This window comes from Mirounga angustirostris, unplaced genomic scaffold, assembly GCF_029215605.1.
Source record: "Mirounga angustirostris isolate CCGP_5_RB_7025 unplaced genomic scaffold, mMirAng1.0.hap1 SCAF_6, whole genome shotgun sequence".
NCBI lineage: Eukaryota > Metazoa > Chordata > Mammalia > Carnivora > Phocidae > Mirounga > Mirounga angustirostris.
Window position 1 is genome coordinate 131,844,477 of NW_026991714.1, and position 22,570 is coordinate 131,867,046.

Here is a 22,570-nt window from a genome sequence, read left to right on the forward strand (position 1 = left end):
CATTTGTATGTCTTCTTCGGAGAAGTGTCTTTTCATATCTTCTGCCCATTTTTTGACTTGATTATTTGTTTTTTGGGTGTTGAGTTTGAGAAGTTCTTTATAGATCTTGGATACCAGCCCTTTATCTGTAGTGTCATTTGCAAATATCTTCTCCCATTCTGTGGGTTGCCTCTTTGTTTTGTTGACTGTTTCCTTTGCTGTGCAGAAGCTTTTTATCTTGAAGTCCCAAAAGTTCATTTTTGCTTTTGTTTCACTAGCTTTTGGAGATGTATCTTGAAAGAAGTTCCTGTGGCCAATGTCAAAGAGGTTACTGCCAATGTTCTCCTCTAGGATTTTGATGGATTCCTGTCCCACAATGAGGTCTTTCATCCATTTTGAGTGTATCTTTGTGTACGGTGTTAGAGAATGGTTGAGTTGCATTCTTCTGCATGTGGCTGTCCAATTTTCCCAGCACTATTTATTGAAGAGACTGTCTTTTTTCCATTGTATATTTTTTCCTGCTTTGTCGAAGATTATTTGACCATAGAGTTGAGGGTCCATATCTGGGCTCTCTCTTCTGTTCCATTGGTCTATTTGTCTGTTTTTGTGCCGGTACCATGCTGTCTTGGTGATCACAGCTTTGTAATATAGCTTGAAATTGGGCAATGTGATGCCCCCAGCTTTATTTTTCTTTTTCAACATTTCCTTGATGATTTGGGGTCTTTTCTGATTCCATACCAATTTTAGGATTGTTTGTTCTAGCACTTTGAAAAATGTCATTGGAATTTTGATCAGGATGGCATTGACGGTATAGATTGCTCTGGGTAGCATAGATATTTTAACAATGTTTATTCTTCTGAACCATGAGCATGGGATATTTTTCCATCTTTCTGTGTCTTCTTCAATTTCTTTCATGAGTGTTTTGTAGTTCCTAGAGTATAGATCCTTTACCTCTTTGGTTAGGTTTATTCCGAGGTATCTTATGGTTTTTGGTGTTATTGTAAATGGAATCATTTCTCTAATTTCTCTTTCTACAGTTGCATTGTTAGTGCATAAGAAAGCAACTGATTTCTGTGCATTGATTTTTGTATCCTGCCACATTACTGAATTGCTGTATGAGTTCTAGTAATTTGGGGGTGCAGTCTTTTGGATTTTCCACATAAAGTATCATGTCATCTGCGAAAAGAGAGAGTTTGACTTCTTCTTTGTCAATTTAAATACCTTTTATTTCTTTTTGTTGTCTGATTGCTGTTGCTAGGACTTCTAGTACAATGTTGAACAATAGTGGTGAGAGTGGGCATCCTTGATGTGTTCCTGATCTTAAGGGAAAGGCTCTCAGCTTTTCCCCATTGAGGATGTTATTCACTGTGGGTTTTTCATAGATGGATTTTATGAACTTGAGGAATGTTCCCTCTATCCCTATGGTCTGAAGAGGTTTTTTTTTTTTTTTTTTTTTTTAAGATTTTATTTATTTATTTGACAGAGAGAGACACAGCGAGAGCAGGAACACAAGCAGGGGGAGTGGGAGAGGGAGAAGCAGGCTCTCTGCTGAGCAGGGAGCCTGATGCGGGGCTTGACCCCAGGACCCCGGGATCATGACCTGAGCCGAAGGCAGACGCTTAACGACTGAGCCACCCAGGTGCCCCTGGTCTGAAGAGTTTTAATCAGGAAAGGATGTTGTATTTTGTCAAATGCTTTTTCTGTAGCAATTGAGAGAACTATATGGTTCTTCTCCCTCCTCTTATTAATGTGTTCTATCACATTGATTGATTTGTGGATGTTGAACCACCCTTGCATCCCAGGGATAAATCCCACTCAGGTCGTGGTGGATGATCCTTTTAATGTATTGTTGGATCCTATTAGCTAGGATTTTATTGAGGAATTTGGAATCCATATTCATCAGGCATATCGGTCTGAAATTCTCCTTTTTGATGGAATCTTTGCCTGGTTTGGGGATTAAGGTAATGCTGGCCTCATAGAATGAGTTTGGAAGTTTTCCTTTTGTTTCTATTTTTTGAAACAGCTTCAGTAGAATAGTTATTATTTCTTCTTTGAATGTTTGGTAGAATTCCCCAGGGAATCCATCAGGCCCTGGACTCTTGTTTTTTGGGAGATTTTTGATCACTGCTTCAATCTCATTACTGGTCATTGGCCTATTCAGGTTGTCAATTTCTTCCTGTTTCAGTCTTGGCAGCTTGCCTCCCATGCTGGGGATGAGGCACAGACTCGCAGACTGATAGTGGCAGGGAAAGGACTTTAGGACAGCCCCCGGGATGGAAACCTGGCGCGGTGGGGTCATGTGGGCGAACGGGGAGTGGCTGGCAGCATCAGAAGTACAAAGGGCAGAGATGTGCCCAGACCTGGAGGTGAGGACTGGGATCGCTGTGGAGGAGTGCACAACCCAGTACCCCAGTACACTGTAGTTTATAGCAGCGCAGACAGAAATGGAGATAGTGTGGCCTGGAGAGCTCACTGAAGAACAGATTGCAATTTCTCTGTTCTGAGGCAGAGGGTTGGAAACGGTCTCTTCTGCTCTGACTCACGGAAGAGACGCAGAAAGCCACCAGGGAAAGCCGCCAGAGAACAAAAGCTCCAAAAAACTGGTTCCCACTGAGCCCATCCCCCACCAGAAGGGGGCAGGGCAACTCTGCCCAAACAGGGTTGCCTGAGTAACAGTGCTGCAGACCCCTCCCCCAGAAGACAGGCTGGGAGAACAAGAGGCCAGCAACCCTAAGGTCCCTAGAAAACAGGTGCATCTTGCTTGGGTTCTGGTCAATAATTTGGACTCTATACATTCCCTCAACCACCAATCAACAGAATGACTAGGAGGAGAAATCTCAAAATAGGATTTCTTTTTAACATGACTTAAAATACTTCCATCCAATTCCTACTATGTCCTTTCTTACAACCTGTATTCCTACAAATCGGCATCCTGGTTTATGTCCCCCCTCATTCCAAGTCATACTAACTCTGTGGGCAAATTTGTTTTCCTAAGGTCTAGGGAGTATTTCCTTACAAGAAACCCTCACCCAGGCTTGTCATTGCTTCTAGAATTAAGTCAAAACCTCTCTTGACCTTGCAGGAGCTGGCTCTTACCTATTCTTCATTTTAGTAGTTTCTTGTGTGCCATTCAATTGTTAGCTCTGATTTCGATCCCTTTGCCCATGTCATTTTCTAAAAATGAATTGTTTGCCATCTTGTCAACGCTTTTTCCATTCTTCATGTCTCCCTAAATGCCATACTCTATCACCACCCCTAATCATACCAGCAAGTGGTTTCTCACTTGTACAGAATTCCCAGCACTTTGTTTTTACTTCTCCTAAGACAGATTCTGTGTTTTCAATTATTAATTGTAAGTGGACTCAAAACACATCAAGAGTCAAATCTGTGTCTTATTCATGTTTCATTCCCCCAGAGAACTAGGAAACCTCATTGCACTGTTAAATATTGATAGGATGAATTTTAGCACTCAATCTAAGCATAGGTGGGGAGCTTTAACATTATTGACACAAACTTACTCTGGACATAATGGTCAGTCCTTCATCATGACCCATGGGCATTTAACTTTGTGATTACAGATACCTCTGTACTCCTTATGACTGCCCATGCTTCAAGCACAAGACAAGGAATACGGGATTAATTTAGGAATCCATCATATTTTTAAAGCCATGACAACTAGCTGTATCATAAATACAGCAGATCACCCAGCAGCATAAATAATGGAAACACTGCCTTGGGGGCAATAAAAGTGATTGATGCTCTGAGTTGCTGTTAACCCTGGTTATCCTTGTTCCATGTGGATCTTTGCAGCTTTCCTTTGTGCCTGAGATTGGCACTTCAGAAGCAGTATTGCTGGAAAGAAAAATCAGGTGTCACACATCTAGTTTCTAGTCTGAAATTTGCAAATGAGGGGGAAGGTATCTGATCTAGAATAAATTAAGTCCACACATAAATACATGTCCCTATCATATCCATATTAATGATGAGCAATAAGAAAAAATATTAAGGTGTGGGATAAGGAGAATTAGGCTGCTCTGGATTTACTTTTTTAAAAAATAATAAAAATCTTCTAAAGAACTTGTTCTTTACTTGGATGTCATAGGTGAAGATTTTTCTTCCCTAATGTTTCTGCAGACACATGTATAATGAATTGCATTTCACTTTGACATGCTGAAAAGGAAAGTTTGCTGAAAATTTGGTCTAGAAAAGCATTACGTTAGAAAGAATTCCATCTCCGGACCAGAAAACCCAATTCTTGTATTTTCACCATTAATTAACTTCATTACTTGATATGAGTTTCTCAACCTGGTTCATTATGTCGATCTTTTTACATATGTAATGTTGGAGAGAAAGGGGGCAAGCCTACAAATTAAGTACCTATTTTATACAATGTGCTTTACTAACCTTCTCTGCCACTAAGATTTTTAGTGATACATTATTATGTCCATTATACAGATGAAGGGTTTGGGATTCAGCGAGGTTCTGCAATTTTCCCAAGATTCCATGAAATAAATGGCAAATCTGAATCCTGGTCAATCTGAATCCAAACTTACACTATGAATACTACATATATGAAAGGTTAAGAAATAGATATCTAAGAGCTTCCTCCTGCCCTAGCATTCTGTGATTCTGTCATCCTAAAGCCCTGTGGAGTTTCCATACAGTGGTAAGTATTATGACAGGACCAATGGTTTTGCTAACTTCTAATCCCTATTTGATCTCCAATTCCCTATGGAACAAGGCAAGTCTGCTCTTAATATGGTTCCCAAATCCAGTCACACAAGAAGGGGGACCATTATTGAATGGCTGACCTAGGAGACCACTTCCAGTTCGGGTTTAAAAAAATTAAAGAGCATTTTAGAAGAATAGTTGGTTCCACCCATGTGAATTCATTCACTGGGGTCTTTGTAGATTGGAATTCTGATTGGGAGGAAATTCTGTATCTAGCACAATGGGGATCTTGAACTTTGTTTTCTGGGGGGTCTTTTTAAATGGATATTTTTATTTTCTGTTACAGCAGCAAAAAAGCATGTGCGTTTCTATCATTAGGTCTGTGTTCATATTATCCCAGCCTGAAGTAGCATGCCTTATCCCACCCTTCAATATCCAAAATATTCCCTCATCTCTTAAGGATCTGTTCAGTGTCCTCGTGTCCTCTTTTCTAGGTTTTCTGCAGGTACCAATCTCTTATGTCATTCTAGTCCCCATCAGTTATGTTTTATATTAGAGTTAGCTATATCTTCATTACAATAAATCCTTATACAGTTGACCCTTGAATAATGCAGGAGTTAGGGGCATTGAAACCCTCCCCCACCCTGTGCACTAAAAAATCTGAATATAACTTTAAACTCCCCTAAAACTTAACTATTAATACCCTGTTGTTGACTAGAATCCTTACCAATAACATAGTCAATTAACACATTTTTAAATGTTACATGTATTATATACTGTATTCTTACAACAAAGTAAGTTAGAGAAAAGAAAACATTATTAAAAAATCATAAAGAAGAGAAAATGCATTTACAGCACTGTTTATTGAAAAAAAATCTGCCTGTAAGTGGACCTGTGCAGTTCAAATCTAAGTTGTTAAAGGATCAACTGTATTCTCAAAAGGAACCAATGCAGTATTTTATAAAGAGTAATATTTTAATAAAGTTTTTTAACAACAAGTGAATTTATGATTTAGGCCTGGGATGAAACTTTCCTTTTACAGTTTTCTCCTTTGCTACCCCATTCCATCCAGGATATTTTTTATTTTTAATTTTTTTTAGGTAGGCTCCATACCCAGTATGGAACTTGGAGTCATGACCCTGAGATCAAGAGTCACATGCTCTACTGACTGAGCCAGCCAGATGCCCCCTCCAGGATATTTTGTAAATGGGTGAGGGAAATCTTGGGAAATAGTTGATTCTAAAATCCAGCCATTCAACTCAAGATAGGACTAGAATTGGTCCTTAAGAACCACGCTATAGGATAGTATCTTAGACTCAGTTCCCAGGGAAAACAGGCTGTGAGATAGAAATTTGCATGCATATGGTTTATTGAAGAGTGCTTTCAGCAATAGCACCTGGGGTTGTCGGGCATCAGAGAAGCAGAACTGGGCAAAGGGAAAAGTCACATAATGCAGTCACAGCAAAGGTCTTGACTAATCCCTAAACAGTCTTTCACAGTTGTCTTGAATTGAAGTTAAAGGATGCCTTAGTACTCCCTTATTAATGAATGTAGACTGACCTTAAGGATGGGCAGAACCCTAGGAAGGGCAGCTCCTCTAGACCAGCCCAGTGACTTCGACTCAGCTGTGAGCCAGCAACAGCTCTTCCCAGTTGCTGGAATATAATGGTCTTTATCCAGAAGGGGTGGGATCTGGGTGTTGCACCCCAGCATCAGTTACTATAAGGAAGGAGAGCTGAACATTTTCTCTAAGAACACTCATGAATATACTTATTGGTGTATATTGACTTTGAAAAGTCTTACTCCCTGATGTTCACAAACATGAAGCAGTGGCAGAGCCTAGACCGGATTGACAAGGAAAACACACTGTGTAGTCAGAGGGAAAAAAAACCTCCCAAATTTCTGGAAAAGCAGATTTCCAAAGGTCTTCAGTTCTATAGCACAATTCTGAGCAAGGAGGAGGAGGGAACAAACTGAAACAGTGTTTAATACACCCTTACACCATCTTCGGTCTTTTATATATTGGGAATTTATGGTTATTTAAAAATTTTTGGAATTGATTAAACGACTTTAGAGTACCCTTTGTGGTTCACTGAGACCAATTTTTTCGAGATACTTGTTAAAAATGTCAGTTCCTGAGCCCCACCCAAATCCACTAAATGAAACTTTGTGCATAATAAGACTGGAAGTAAAAATTTTAACAAACACAGTGGATGCTTTTGGTGATCATTAAAATTTGAGGATCTTCACTTGAGACAAAATTATACAGTCAAGAAGGTGGAAGAAAAATCAGTCAGGTGTAGTGTCTTTTGCAGAATATCCCACCCTGAGAGGTTGATATAATTCTTCCTCATGCATCTGACCCTGAGAAGTAATAAATATATAGTCTCCTTTACAAGACATATAAGCTCTGTCAGTCGTGGTTTCTAGGAAAAAGACTGCATGATTTTTCTGGGCATCAGATAAGTGTGATATTGTAGATGGCAATGTTAATCATTTACTCTCCGAATGGTATGGGGGACAGGCACGGCCAATACATAAGGAAGATGAATGGGACTAGATTTTCTTCATTCTGTTTCAATTCTAAACCTATCGTTAGCCATCTCTTTCTTCTTCACAAGAAGCATGAGGTTTGTGCATTGCAGCATATTGGTAAACTAGCTCTCCAGAAATACATAGATACATGATGTCTGTATTAGTGGTGTTTGCTGATCTCCATGATGCAAATGCTCCAGCCATGGCCGATTTCATATTATCAATGGTTTAACAGCTGGCTTGCAAAATTCCTGAATTAATCACTTATAATATAGTAAGAGCTTATTCCAGCAAACACTGAAATGTCTACATTAATTTTTACAGCCTACCAAATTTCACCTCAATATAATTTCCCTATATTTAGACAACTTACTGACTTTGAAACTTGAATCAAATGCCTATATCAGAGGAGGTCTTCAAACTTCACCTGAAATAAGCCAGATAGTAAATATTTTGGTTTTGTGGGTCATAGGGTCTCTGTCAACCACTCAACTCTGCTACTGTAGGGCAAAAGCAGCCATAGACAAGATGTAAACAAGCGGACATGGCGGTAGTCCAATAAAACTTTACAGAATCAGGTGGTGCGCTGGATTTGACCTATAGATGGCAGTTTGCTGATCCCTGTTCCAAATCAGTTGGGCTTAGAGAATTTCTTGAGCAGTACCTATTGCCTCTGAACTCTTAGGGTTTCTGGTGAGGTGGGAATTATCTTCTAAGTATGGTACTCACACCTGAGATCTAGCAGATTTTTTTTTTCCCTACTTAAAATGACCTAAGAAAAGAATAGATATAAAATGATTAAATGATGGGGGAAGGTGCTATCTTAGACTCACTAGCAAGCCCAACAGAAGTGGAGTTCAGCTGTGGCTCAAGCTTGACCTGCTAACTTCTTTTCCCATGTTGATTTCTACCAATCTTCCAGAGTATTCTTCCCCCAATCACAGTGAATACAGCTCCCAAACCTACCTGGGCAATAAAATTAGACAATATGACATAAAATAGATGTCTCAGGGAGGCAGGCAGGCAGACCCGTGCTTAACAGGGTGATCCTCTGGGTGTCTACAGAATTAATTAGGCTAATCACATCATCCATCTTAGCTGGGGAGGTCAGCCTGGATGCCAAGAAGGCTAGGGAGGGTATTGTTTTACTAAAAATTCTTACCTTACAAGAATGGGGATGTCAGTCCCCTTTCTACTATAAGATCTGTGGTTCAATTTCATGACATTTAGAAATGATCTAAACCAGTTTGGACAGTCACAGCTTCCCAGGTGTATCTGTCACATGAGACATACTGTTCAGCCTTTGAACTTTATATATCAATACACTGAAACATAGGAATACACAGAGACCAAAAGTCTGAGATCAAAGTGAGACAAGAGAGTGAGAAGAGGTGGCTCAGACTGTAGGATATCTACATTCTGTTCCTAAACTCAGCTTTAATGTGCTCCTGGAGAGCCTGCCTACTCTTCCACATTTTCACCTAGTAATTGTTTAAAAATATCATTTAAACAAAATCATGTAAAAAATTAAAAACAAATAAAAAATAATGATTAAGCTCTTTAAGCCATTCTCAGTCAATCCACATAGGGAGAAAGACAATAGTTGGTTTAAGTGAGTACTTTCTTTTTCTTTTTTTTTTTTTTTTTTAAGATTTTATTTATTTATTTGACAGAGAGAGGCACAGCGAGAGAGGGAACACAAGCAGGGGGAGTGGGAGAGGGAGAAGCAGGCTTCCTGCTGACCAGGGAGCCTGATGTGGGGCTCGATCCCAGGACCCTGGGATCATGACCTGAGCTGAAGGCAGATGCTTAACAACTGAACCACCCAGGTGCCCCAAGTACTTTATTTTTCTTAAAGATTTTATTTATTTAGTGTGAGGGGAGGGGCAGAGATGGAGAGAGAGAATCTCAAGCTGACTCCAAGCTGAGCACAGAGCCTGACCTGGGCCTCAATCTCATGACATGAGCCAAAATCAAGAGTTGGGCACTTAACCTACTGAGCCACCCAGACACCCCTTAAGTGAGTACTTTAAAAAAAAGTTTATATTTGTCGATAATAAGTCCAAGACAGCTCCATGGTCCAGAAGATCTGAAATGGGATAGAACAAACCCTTGTGAATTCAGTCTAGCACTCTGGAATGAGCATTCTCTGACACCGCTGTTTTCCTTGCTCTGGCTGGGGAGCACTCAGTCTTGCTCTGACTCCCGCAAAAGGTCAATTCAGAGACTGGGTGAGTTCTCTCCTCCCTGTGATACAGCCCAGAGACCAAAATATGAACGTCGATTCATGTGTCATGCAGTGAGCACAGAGGAACCCATCTTCATGGCCCTTCTTTCTCTCTTACCCCAGTGAGTAAGAGGGGCAGTTTGTAGAGAGCAGGGCTCAGACTTCAAGAAGTACTCAGTGACTGTTTGAAATCCATGTTTGTGATCTTGGAGCTAACGGAGGCTCCTGTGGTGGGTAGACAACAAGGGACTGGTTCCTGTCCTTCAGCCATGCTCCTGGTCTTAGAGGAGCCCTGAAAGTCTTTTATAGAAACAAAAATGGTGGGGGGGAGAGGAATCTCTTTTGTCATACCTCTAACAAGGAAGGACTCTATTGCAGAGAAAGACTGCTAGTCCTGCAGTCAAATCTAGGCCTGTAGTGGGTCAGTCAGGCCAGGATTCTGAAATGTCTTTAAATTTGTGAGTTGTTTTTTTTTTTTTTCCTTACTTTGGAAGTTGTTCAGTGCACAGCACAGAAGTAGTCCATAATCAATGATATTAAACCTGCTTGCTAGTCCAGATTTTCCGGCTCTCCCAATTTGTGAGGTCTAATTAGAAGCAATAACCTTTTCTGCCGAGGGATTTTCTCTATACAATGGAGACTGAGTTGCAACAACTTGCTTGACTAGCTTTGTAACTTTATAGGAGTCTGGGGAGTTAAGTCTCCCCAAAACATGCTGTATTATACTGTGTGATTAAAGTGTTTCCAGACCAGCTCACATTCAGAGCCAGAAACAGAAACCGGCTTCCAATGTTCTCTCTGGCCTTGAGCAGACATCCATTTACATTTTTAGACTAGGGAGGAAAATCCAGCAGTCCTTGATAATAGGAATTTAAAGGATTCCCTTGCAATACAAATATATTGAATTTCATGGAAGCATTGCCTTATTTAAGATTACATGTGAGCAGGTTAAATTTACTATCAAAAGGACATTCTACAAGAGCAAAGGGGAAAAAAAAAAACACTAAATAATGGGAAACCTATCTATAAAGCCAAAGGTTCGAACCAAAGTTGTTGAATAAGCTGCTTTTGTAGAAGAGGGACAAGGAAAATAGGAAGTCCTTCCTATGTTTATTTAGGCAGAAATATTTATTTGTTATGTAAGAGGCCTTTTGGAGATCAGCAAATAAAAGTTTCTCTTTGTTTGCTCTTGTGCATGTATGACTCGTGGTGTATTGTGGATATTCTGGCTGATTGGCCATGCATTCCATCATTCACCCCTTGCCTATGACTTGAGCATCTGTTTCAGGCTTGAAGTATCTCATTACAAACTATTTCTCATTATAAAATAATGGGGTAGACCAAAGTGATCATTAAGTTTCCTTATAGTGGAGCTTTAGAAAATGGTGTCATTCATGGTTAAACTATCTTCACTATTTTTGCTATAGCTGTGTATAGACATATACTATATTTACCTAATACTTATCTCTAAACCAGCTCCCTTGAAAAAAGATCTAAAATACTACTTAAACTTTACCTTTGATAATACCTGTGAAAATATGGGTGTAATGAACTGGTTTAACTAAAAATATAAATGCACTAAAATAAACCAACTTCATTTATCCACCCAAATTACCTCATATGTCACATTAATCTGCCTCACAGCAATTAAAAATGAAAACCACTAAGTCCTATAATCAGAATGTTAATTTTGTGAAGATTTTTGGTATTTCTCGTAATGTTTTTAAAGTAAAAATTCAAGTAGTGTCATAATACGGAGGATGGGAAGAAATGGCTTGACAATAAGTTGCTTTCTTCAAGTGGACCAACAAACCAATGAAAACCAAAGCAGCCACAGATTCTGATTTCCTATATAAAGGTTAGAATCTCTGCACTTTAAGAGATAGGATTTGACAATCGTGAATCTCAGGAACTTGACTTACCCTTTTCACTGCTCTTCCTTCAACAGTCTCAAAAAGAGAATTGCCAACTTTCAGCTCCAGATTTAAAACAAAACAAAACATGATGTTTCAGATGGCAGCATTACTTTAAAAAATGTGGGGGTGGGGGATATATCCCCTAATAACAAGAGACATGTAATGAAATTGCTCCCTGAACCATAGCTGTAGCTGAGCTTATTAGATGCTATAATAAATCCTGTATCTGGAAGGGTCCACCTGTAATTACCTGAAGTAGCAAGAACATTTACTATAATAATTAAAGCCAATTACCTTTACCTCTGGATCAAAAACACACATTATCTACTGTGTTTACATACTCTAATTTCCATAAATCTAACCTTCTCTAACATTGCCATAGTGATGACTGGACCCATGGTTACCCCCCACACACCAGCAGAAGGAAATTAAATCATGCTGTGTCTGCATGTTAGGGGGCTGCCCTCCACAAAAGCACAAGAACTTGGGCTCCCTGTGGGCTGGAGAGCCTTACTTCGTGAGGCAAAGCAGAATAATTGAGACTTTCCCTCTTCATAATTACTCTCCATTTTTTCAGAGAGGAAATACTTAGGATTCTGAGGGGGAGAAATAGAGCTATTGGTGACAATATTTTTAACTGAAAAAAATACAAACCTTGGTTTCAGCTTCACAACCTGGCATATTGAGTTTCCCCTGCCGGTTTGGAGCTACAAAAGATGTTTAGAGATCCTAACTCATTTTAGTAAGGGTGATGAAGATCTAAAATCCATGTCCAAAAGGTGATTTATGCTGAAAGCATGGCTCCATTTGCTGTATAAAAGCAAGATATAAGCTTAGAAGATCTTTGAGAGGGTGTACGCTTGCTTGTTGGTTTGTTTTTGCAAATGGATAGAACAGCATTCATAGCACTTGTGATAACCCAGGGAGATAAAGATAGAGCCATACTAGAGAAATCTAAGTTACATCACATAATTGTGTGAAGGTAGATGTGTGATGGTGGTGTTTTCTCAGGGCAGCAGGTATCATCCCTTCTTAAAAGTAACATTTTTACAGATAATGAATTTAATAATTATTTCATGGATAGCTATGGAGGGATGTGTAAACTTCGGGGAGGTTTCTGTTGGTCACAACTGGGACCCTTTAGTTAAGAATACGGTGATGATAATCCTAAGTGTTTAGTTGTGGAAGGAACATCAGAAATAATTGAATCCATGCAGCTTCTTGTCAGGATGAGAAAACAGAAGGCTGTAGAGGTTTGGTGAATTGCCTGGTCTCATGACTGAAATGTAAGCCAGGGCTTGAACCCAGACCTCTGACAAATGATCTGCATTTGAGAGTTCGGTGCTCCTGCTACACTTTGAAATGCACTGTAACCTACAAGCTCATGACTATGGTGGAAGAGCATGGAGCTTTTTCCATGGCTTGATTGAATCCTAGGGGAAAAACTCTGACTTTCCTAGAACATGCCTAGGAAAAGGTAGTTGCTCTCACGGATTAGAAGAAAAACTGTTGGAGGTGCTTTGGCTGTAATTGATCTGTCCATCACTAGCAATACAAATATGGTAAAGCTGCTTATGTGCTTATTGGTCACTCAGAGACAAAGAGCCTTCCTAATAAGTGAGCACCTTTTGATAAGAGTGCAGACTTAGCTTCATTCCTCTGCTAGCCTTTAAGACTAACTTTCAAGATCCAGTTGTTGGTTCAATGAAAAAGTTGACCTAGAACATCAACTTAGAAATTTGTAACATGACTCCCATTTTTAAAAAATGTGTGCATTCATCAGTGTGGAACTTCAAGCTCATTTATAAGATAGTGAATCTTCCAAATAAGTAAGGTTGAACATGGCAAAGTAAGATGCATTCTTGTATTGCTAAACCTTTTTCATTATAAATCTGCTGAAGGCAATTTTCTGGAGGTATGTTCCTTTTGGTCTCTGATTCAACTGTATTCATCTATAAGCGTATCCATATAAGTGGTTTAAAGATTTTTTTTTCTGCCTTAGCAATGAAAACTATATAGTTAATTGTGTTTTTTTCCAGATGATATTTTATATATGGTGATCACTCAGAATAAAAAGGGGACTCCAGAAAAATCTCAGATTCTATATGGTTTGAAACTTGCACTCCAACATCAAGACCTGATGTGACAAATACACTTTGGAAGAATGAAGCTATCAGCAAAATGCCCTGGAGGATAATAAAACTCCAGGAGAGAGGATAGTGTGTATATGAGATGACGGATCTGTGACCTGCAAAGCAGACTCTATAAATTCTGGCCATCATTACCACAGTAAGAACAGTTCTTCTTCCCTAATGAGCTTGGTGCCCTCTTATGAAATGCCTGGTCCTGCAGCCCATTAAGGAGCATTAGGCCTCTGAAAATGTAGTTCACACAGTAGAAGCAACTTACCCATGGGCCTGATAGATCTGCCAGGAAAAGGTAGAAGGACACATTTGAACTAAAATCTCAAAGACCATTAAAGAAAAGGAAGAGGTGGGTAATTGGGGAATGGTGTGATGAGGAACAAGGAAGGACTCCCTAAAGAATTGTTGTGCATCACTTGAAACACATAATGAACTGAGTAGATATTTGTATTTGATTTTTTTGTTTGTTTGTTTTAGAGAGGGAGTGGGGGAGGAGCACAGGGAGAAGGAAGGAGAGAATTTTAAGCAGGCTCCATGCCCAGCTTGGAGCCCATTGCAGGGCTCGATCTCACAACCCTGAGATCATGACCTGAGCTGAAATCAAGAGTTGGAGGCTTAACTGACTGAGCCATCCAGGTGCACCTGTATTTGATTATTTTTAATAGGAATGGAGAATCTAACTCCCTGATTATATTAATATATTAGATACATGTTTGTCTTTGAATCAGCTTTTATTTGCTCTTACATGGAAAAGTCAGTAAAAATAACAAATTTAAAAGAACTCTTTAAAAAGTAACTTTTAAGTTTCCTTTAAAGGGATAAATGAAATATCCCAAATAAGCACCTCATATATGTATATGTATACACATACATATTTCAAATTATAAGATTACTTGCAAATGAATTGTTTGTTGGTCCACTTGCAGATGAATATTTATAGCATCCAAAATACAGTAACAATAATAATAAAAATAAGTCCATCTCCTCCCTACTCAATTAATGAAAATGAATATCCCCAAAACATCTACCATGTGCCTCTCCCCAATTTTTGTCTCCATTCCCACGTGATGTTTGTGTTGATTATTCCCTAGCTTAAGAATTCCTCTATGTATTTGATATCCTTACTATATATTTTTTAAAGATTTTATTTATTTGACAGAGAGAGACAGAGAGGAAACACAAGCAGGGGGAGTGGGAGAGGGAGAAGCAGGCTTCTCGCTGAGCAGGGAGCCCGATGTGGGGCTCGATCCCAGGACCCTGGGATCATGACCTGAGCCAAAGACATACGCTTAATGACTGAGCCACTCAGGTGCCCCATATCTTACTATATTTTACTCTCTACAGGCAGTTACATATATGTATATGTTGGCATATATATATATATTCCTAAATGATAGGTTCTTTAGTTTCCATTTTTTAAAACTTTTTTAAAACATTTTTTAAAAAGATGGATCATTATTATCACTTTCTTTTACTAAGCATTATGTTAATGAGTTTTATCCACACTTATATGTGTAGTTGACCATTTTCACTTCCTGAATAGAATTTTGTATGAATATGCCATAGTTTGTTTCCCTATTCTTGCACAATAAACAACTAGTTTGTTCCCAGTATTTTTTGTTTTGCTTTTTGTATGTGTCTGTTTGGAACATGTCGACTGGAAACTTTCTTCTGTACATTTCCAGGGATATGTACCAAGATTTTTTCTAGCATACACACCCAGAGGTAGAACTGCTAGAATGTAGAATATGTGTGCCCTCGATTTCAGTAGATAATGCCAAATTGTTTTCCCAAAACGTCGAGAAACTTAGATATTGCCCAGCAGTACATAAGAAATTCTATTCTCCATCCTTGCCAGCCCTTGGTGTTTAATTTCATTTTAGCCAGATTGATAGATGTAAAATTGTTGTCTTGATTTTGAAATTCATTATTCCTGATACTAATGAGTTTGAGCAACTTTTCCTGCATTTACTTATCATTTGTATATGTGATTTTTTAAGTAAGTTATTCTGTAAAGTCCTGTTCACATATGTAGTTGACTAATTTTTTGCTTCAGTGTTTCACTCTCCTGTAATGCAATTCTGCATTTATATCCTTGTTACATGTAAACAGCCTCCTGATGAAAGGGTTAGGTTTTCCTTCCTCTTGACTGTGGTCTTGATCATTTCACTCATTTTGGCCAATAAGTTAAATATGATATGAGAGAAAACAATGTGAATAATGACTTGAAATGTGTTTATGTCTGGGGTTTGTCCTAACACTTGAGCATTCAGCCATGCCATGAGAAAAAACTGCAGGTAGCCATTGTTTACCACTTCCCAGCTTGGGTCCTAGCATGAGACACATGGTATGGAGTTACCCAGCTGAACACAGACACATGAGAAATAAACACTTACTCTTGTATGCCAATGAATAACTGGTAGATATTTGCCATTTTTTTTTATTAGATTAGATGTCTTTTTCTTAGGGATTTACAGGAACACTTCATTTACTCTGAATTCTAATTCTTTGTGCTTCCAATTTGTTGCTGCTTTTCACTCAATTTATCTTATGTATAGAAATTCTTAATATGTTATAATTTATTGCTCTTTCCTTTTTTGTTTGTTGTGTGTCATTGTGCATGTGATAAGAAATCCTTCCCTACTCCAAGTTCATAGAAACATTATCTTCTATTTTATTCTAAAAGTTTTACTGTTTTCCTGTACTTTTAATTCATCTGGTAATAAATTTTATGTATACTGTGGGGTAGGTACCCCAATTTTTTCCCCCACATTCAGATAATCAGTTGTTCCAACATCATTGAACAGATAGTCCCTTCCTCACTGATCTGTAGTGACATGCTAAAATATGTCAAGTTTCTATGAACATGTGTTCTATCTGACTATCCCTGTAATAACAGGCTGTCTTGGTACTTAGACATTTATAATAAGTTTTGTTATTAAATAGGACAAATCATCCTACCTTCTTCATCAGTATTATCTTGGCTATTTTTGGCCAATTTCTTTCTACCACATTTTGATTATAATTCATCCATATTTCTCTACTGTTCTACTTAGACTGAGATACGACTATAATTTATAGTAGGCTAGAATACAAATCTGCTGTAAATAGTGAAATTAAACAAATGGGGATATTTCTCATTCAAGAAGGGTATGCATTATCAGGCTGTCATAGGATATATCTTCCTAATAGAAGTGATAAAGATCATCTAGGAAGAGAATTATAGTCTCTGTCCATTATTTAATTATCCACTTCAAAATAATTGATTTATATTTTTACCTCTTTTTTTTCTTGATCCAATTCTTTGTTGCAGATACCCTGTTAGGGTCTAAAGACTCTTAACAAAACAAGTTACATTACTTTAAGAAGCTCATAGTCTACTAGTTGTTGATGAACCAATATGTGATATTGCAGTGAGAGGCCTTGAAGGAGATTGGGATTGATGTTCTTGTGTTTTGCTTTTCGCTGTAGCCAGACTGTTACCAGATACTTGGGAAACAAAATCATAACTTCCAGCCCTAGCAATGAGTGATGGTCTCGATGCTATAATGTTGGAAAACAATGAGACTATCTGTTAATAGGAGGGTAGGTAAATTATACTATTTTCTGGAAAATAAAATCTAACGATTTCTTTTACTTTGAAAGTTTAAGAAAGGGAAACATCCAGACTGAAGGCACTAAGGCAACTGCCCTTAGTATTTAAGAATCCAAAGAGAAAAGATCCTAGGTCACCAGGAAAGGTAAAGCAAAGGGCATATGTTTGGGGTTCTGATACCACATAAACATACCCAGACCTCAGCTCTAAATCCCATACCCACTGCTGCAATTGGTTGCCTTGTGCTTTTTGTTGAGTGCTTTTGGATAGGTACTGAAGCAGTAGTGTTGGGATAGGAGCAGGAGTAGATGAACCAAGGTGACCTTGCTATATGTGCTCTGATCAAATGCTGTAATTGTCAATAAAAATCCCTCTTGTAGTCACAGCTAACCATTAGACACTGCATGAGATTATATCTCCCCTGTAGGTCTTTGGATATAGCTTGCCCAAGATCACTCTGATCCAGCCATCAGTACTTCTTAACACCTGTACAACAGTAGAAACCACTTACTGATCTCCTAGACATTACATGTACTGAGCACTTCTGATGGATCATGAAGAACAACTAGCACTCCCTGCAGTCAGAAAAAGATTTACAAAGAAGGTAAACCTTGAGCTAAGAATCAAAAATAGAGTAGGGATTTTGAGGTGGTCAAGAGGAGGAGATTTTTGGCAGTCTATGAAAAGCATGGTGGTAGAAGTGAATAAACATGGAACAAAACCATTTTGGTAAGAGTAGTGAACTATGAGGATGACCCAAGTAAGCAAAAGCCGAATTATGAAATTCTTGTATGTTATGTGTGCAAGGATAAGCTACTGAAAAATTTTGCATATGGACATGAATGTTTATATACACATTTAAGAAAGTCTACTCTGCTAATGGTTTGGAGAATAGAGGAGAACGAGGGGTAGTATGGTAGGCAGAATAATGGCTGACCAAAGATGTCTGCACCGTAATCCCCTGAATCTGTGATTATGTTACTTTATATGGCAAAAGGGACTTTGCAGATGTTCTTAAGGACCTTGACGTGGGAAAATTATTGTGGACCATCTGGTGGACAGAAGAGGAAGTCACAGTGATAAAACTTGGGAAGAATTCAATCCACTGTTGCTGTATTTTAAGGTGGAGTCAGAGAGCCATGAAAAAAGTAATGCACATGGCCTCTAGACAGGGGAAACGGCAAGGAAATGGATTCTCCCCAAAAGTTTCCAGAAAGGAAGCAGCCCTGTTGACACCTTGACTTTAGCCCTGTGGACCCATGTTGGACTTTTAACCTAGATTGTAGGAAAATAAATCTGTGTTGTTTTAAGCACTTAGTTTGTGGTAATTTGTTACAGAAGCCGTAGACAACTAATACTGATGGCGAACTGCTGGCAGAGAGATAAATTAGGAAGCTACTATTTCATGGAAAATGGTCATTCATTTTGACAAATGTAAGGTTTCCCTAGAAAGAGTAAATACAGGCAGAATTTGTCCTAATGATTAAATTTTCCAGAGGGACGAGAAATATAATTTGCTTTGAACAAAGATGAATTACCCATTTGCGGTCAATATCTTTCAATGAAGAGCAATGCTCCTTTAGGATCTAGAATGCATGGGGCAGCAGGAAAAAAAAAAAAAAAAGGACAAGCTGTCTAGACTTGAATCTGGGAAGGAAAATGTCTTTTAATCAAATAGGTGGGCAATTTACCTGATCTTTTAAGAATATAATTCTTTTAATTAGATATTAAGCAATGGCATGCCATTATTAGTTATTAATCAGTCCCTAAGGGATAATGTTTCCCATGGCTTGACTGTAATGGAAATCTTGTATATCTTCTTGTGTCATGGACCTTGGGTTGCAGACCACCAATTTAGTTCTTCTAAAGACTATTTTATTGATTTAATTTATAAATTTTAAGGAAAAAAATGTAAAGTTAAGGAATTCTGACAACTTGGATTGAAATCCTGGCTTTACTAAATAGTAGCTATGTGGCCTTGGATGAGTAGTTGAATCTCCACAGTCTCCTACCTCATCTGCAAAATAAGAATAAAGACCACCTATCTTGTGTGTTTCTTATAACATTTAAATAAGATGGTTAAAGTAGTGGGTCTGATGTCTAGTACAGGTAATAAACATTCACTAAAATTTAATTATTACCATAATAATATTTATTACATGCACAAGCACTTGGGGGGGTAGAGCTCCAAAGTCGATGGCAGATGAAAGAAACCTATATCTCATTCCAAGTATTATATTACAGATATGTGTAGTCTAGGTGTCCTTTCCTGCTAATTTGTATATTCTTATGTATCAGGCCAAGACTGTGAAGCACCAGATTGCTAGATAGCCCTGAAAGGGAAAGACTAAGTTTTTTGTATATTGATAATAAAGATGAGGTAGGGGAAGAAAGGGTTCCAAAAGGGTCTAAAATTTATACTGTAGTTTGAAAGACAGGAAACACTTCAGAGACTGAAGAGAATGTTCAAGATACAGAGAATGGGAGAGGGGAGAACTGTAATATTGTTAAATGTGGGGATAGGGTTTAGTTTGACTAAAATGTATAATATTCTTATGAGGGGAATGGATGGCATATCAGATTTACAGATTTCAGAGCATTGAATGTTTTTTAAGGATTTCTTTATTTTATAACCAGAAGTTTGTAACTTTTGACCATTTCACTGTATTTACCCACCCCCACCCCACCTCTGGTAACCACCAATCTGTTCTTTTTACTGTATGTTCACATTTTTTAGATTCCACATGTAGGTGAGAGAATATGGTGTTTTATTCTGTTTGACTTATTTCACATAGCATAATGCCCTCAAGGTCTACCCCTGTTATTGCAAATGGCAGGATTCTTAAGTTGTACAGGGTTGAAAATGGCCCTGAATTTTATACTGGAGTATGCACTTCACTTAATGGTGAGTGAGAAGTTTGTAATTAGCCTGGAGCTCTAACATGATGATCTTGGCAGCCAGGTGCAGGTAGGATGGAAAGTAACATGTCAGAGGTCAGATCAGCAGGAAAAAGATAATCTGATCATGAAGTAATGCTGGTCTGAATTAGGGGACAAATGTAGGGGACTAAATCTAGACGTATTAAAATGTAAAAAAGACAAGAGTCTATTAATAAGGGTCTTGAAAAATACATGTAGTTACTATAATAGAAAGAAATACTAGCCAGCCATTAAAAATAGCAAGAGAATTCTGTCTGCATTTACTGACATGTAAAGAAATTCATCATTTACTATTAAGAGAAGAAAAGCAAGATGCAAAGTAATATGTATCCTATGATATCATTAGTATCAAGATAATTATATAAACATTCTAATAAAGATTACTTATTAGAATAGACATAAGAGGGCTATTTTTAATTTTATAATAATGTAGTACTTGAATTTTTTACAACAAACATACATTATTTTAACCATAAGATTTCAATGTAAAACAATAATGAGGTTTGTAAATTAGACTTTCAATAAGATTATAAATTTCCAACTCCCCTAGAAGGCAAAGTAATTTGCACATAGCCAGATCTCAATACTTGTTTGACTGAATGGAAGACTAAAATAAGAGACAATATTCTGCAGAATTCTGAGATAATGGATCAAATTTTTAAATTACTCTGGATCATGGGACCTGAGAATTGATCTTCTGATGACAAATCTCTATAAATTACCAAAACAGATTGGAGTCAATACCTCAGCTTTGTTCACCTGCAAATGGAAATTGTTGCATTCTGTTAAAGAGATGTTAGAGAAAAATACGATTTGCTTGAGGATTATCTGATATTGAAGCTGACCTACTCTAAAGTTGTCATCTATAAATGTTTAGGGCATAAGATTTGAGAACTGGTGTTCTGTTACTCAGTTTTCTACTTCATTGTGGGACTTAACTCCTATAAACCAAGAGCTACTGTAGTGAAAGTGCTGCTCAGAAGCACAGGACTCCGGCACAGACTTGTTATACTACAGTAAACCCATCTCCCTCATGGATACTAATGCAGACATTCTACAACTCAGATGCCTTTTTGCTTTTCACACGTCCATGTTAGAACAGCAGTAAGGCGAGAATTATTCTTACAGTAAATTTTACTTTACTGAATACTCTCTGGCACGACAGTCATAATAATAAATTATGATAATTATAGATACAATTTTTATGGTTTCTATTTTCTTATGGATCTGTGAATGTGAGGACAGCTATCCTCTACCGCCACACGATTTAAGTTCCACAACACACTTCTAGCACCAAAGCTGTAGTAACATACGTCATGCATGTCGCCAAGAGTACCTCAAATACGTACTTGAAAATTAATCTTCTGACCACTGCCCATCACATTTACTAAAAATCCGTCAGTTTTTGTCAAGTACAGAATGATAGCTGTTCCCAAACCTTGTGAGTCAACCTCCTGGAAATGTCTGGAGGGCAATTCTACTGTACCCAAAACCAAGTTTAAAAACCTTAAAGAGGGGGCGCCTGGGTGGCTTAGTCGTTAAGGGTCTGCCTTCGGCTCAGGTCATGATCCCAGGGTCCTGGGATCGAGCCCCACATCGGGCTCCCTGCTCGGCGGGAAGCCTGCTTCTCCCTCTCCCACTCCCCCTGCTTGTGTTCCCTCTCTCGCGCGCTCTCTCTCTCTCTGTCAAATAAATAAATAAAATCTTTAAAAAAATAATAAATAAATAAATAAATAAATAAATAAATAAATAAATACCTTAAAGAGAACACCAGAATGAATCTATCAAAGAAATGTAAAAGAAAACCATTTTCCCCTCAAGGAAAAAAAAAAAATCCATGAAAAAAGAATCCGAAGCAGCCAGCTAAATTAAATGCAGTGTTTCCTCCATCTGTCCCCTACAGGAAAAAGTGAAATGGCCTCTTGCAGAAAGCAGCTTGCTTTCTTATTGGCTGTAATACATACAAGCACTTGTGAGTTACTGCAGCCCGCTCTTTGTCCGTAAGCACTAAAGGAGTATCTAGGAAGGAAGGACTCAGTACTCTTGAAGTTTGCAGTTGAGCCGGGCATGAAAGCCAACAATAGACGCAATAGAAAGGCAGGGTCATCTCTGAGAACCTCTTTAAAAATTCAAGAGAAAAGGCTCTTCCTCCTCCTCCTACTCTTTCTCTTCCTCATCACTGTTGACATCACTGTCATTATCCTCATCCTCTTCTTCCTCATCCCCATTATTTTTGCTGTCATCTTCATCATTGTTACTGTCATGACTGATACTCTCTTCCTCCTTCCCTTTATCATCATCATCACTACCACAGCCACAATAATCACTGTGTTCAGGGCTTTAAAGACACAACCTCTAAAATTGCAGCAAGATAAGTGGTCTTAGAACCACTTTAAAAATGAAATGAAGAACTGGAAGCAGAAGTACGTTCCATCACTGGTCCAAGTCCACACAGAAAATTAAATAACAAAACCAGGCCTTCTGACAGCAAAGTATCATTTTCTTGAGCGTTGAAATCCTTTCCAGAGTTCCTTTTTTTTTTTTAAGAGTATTTATTTATTTA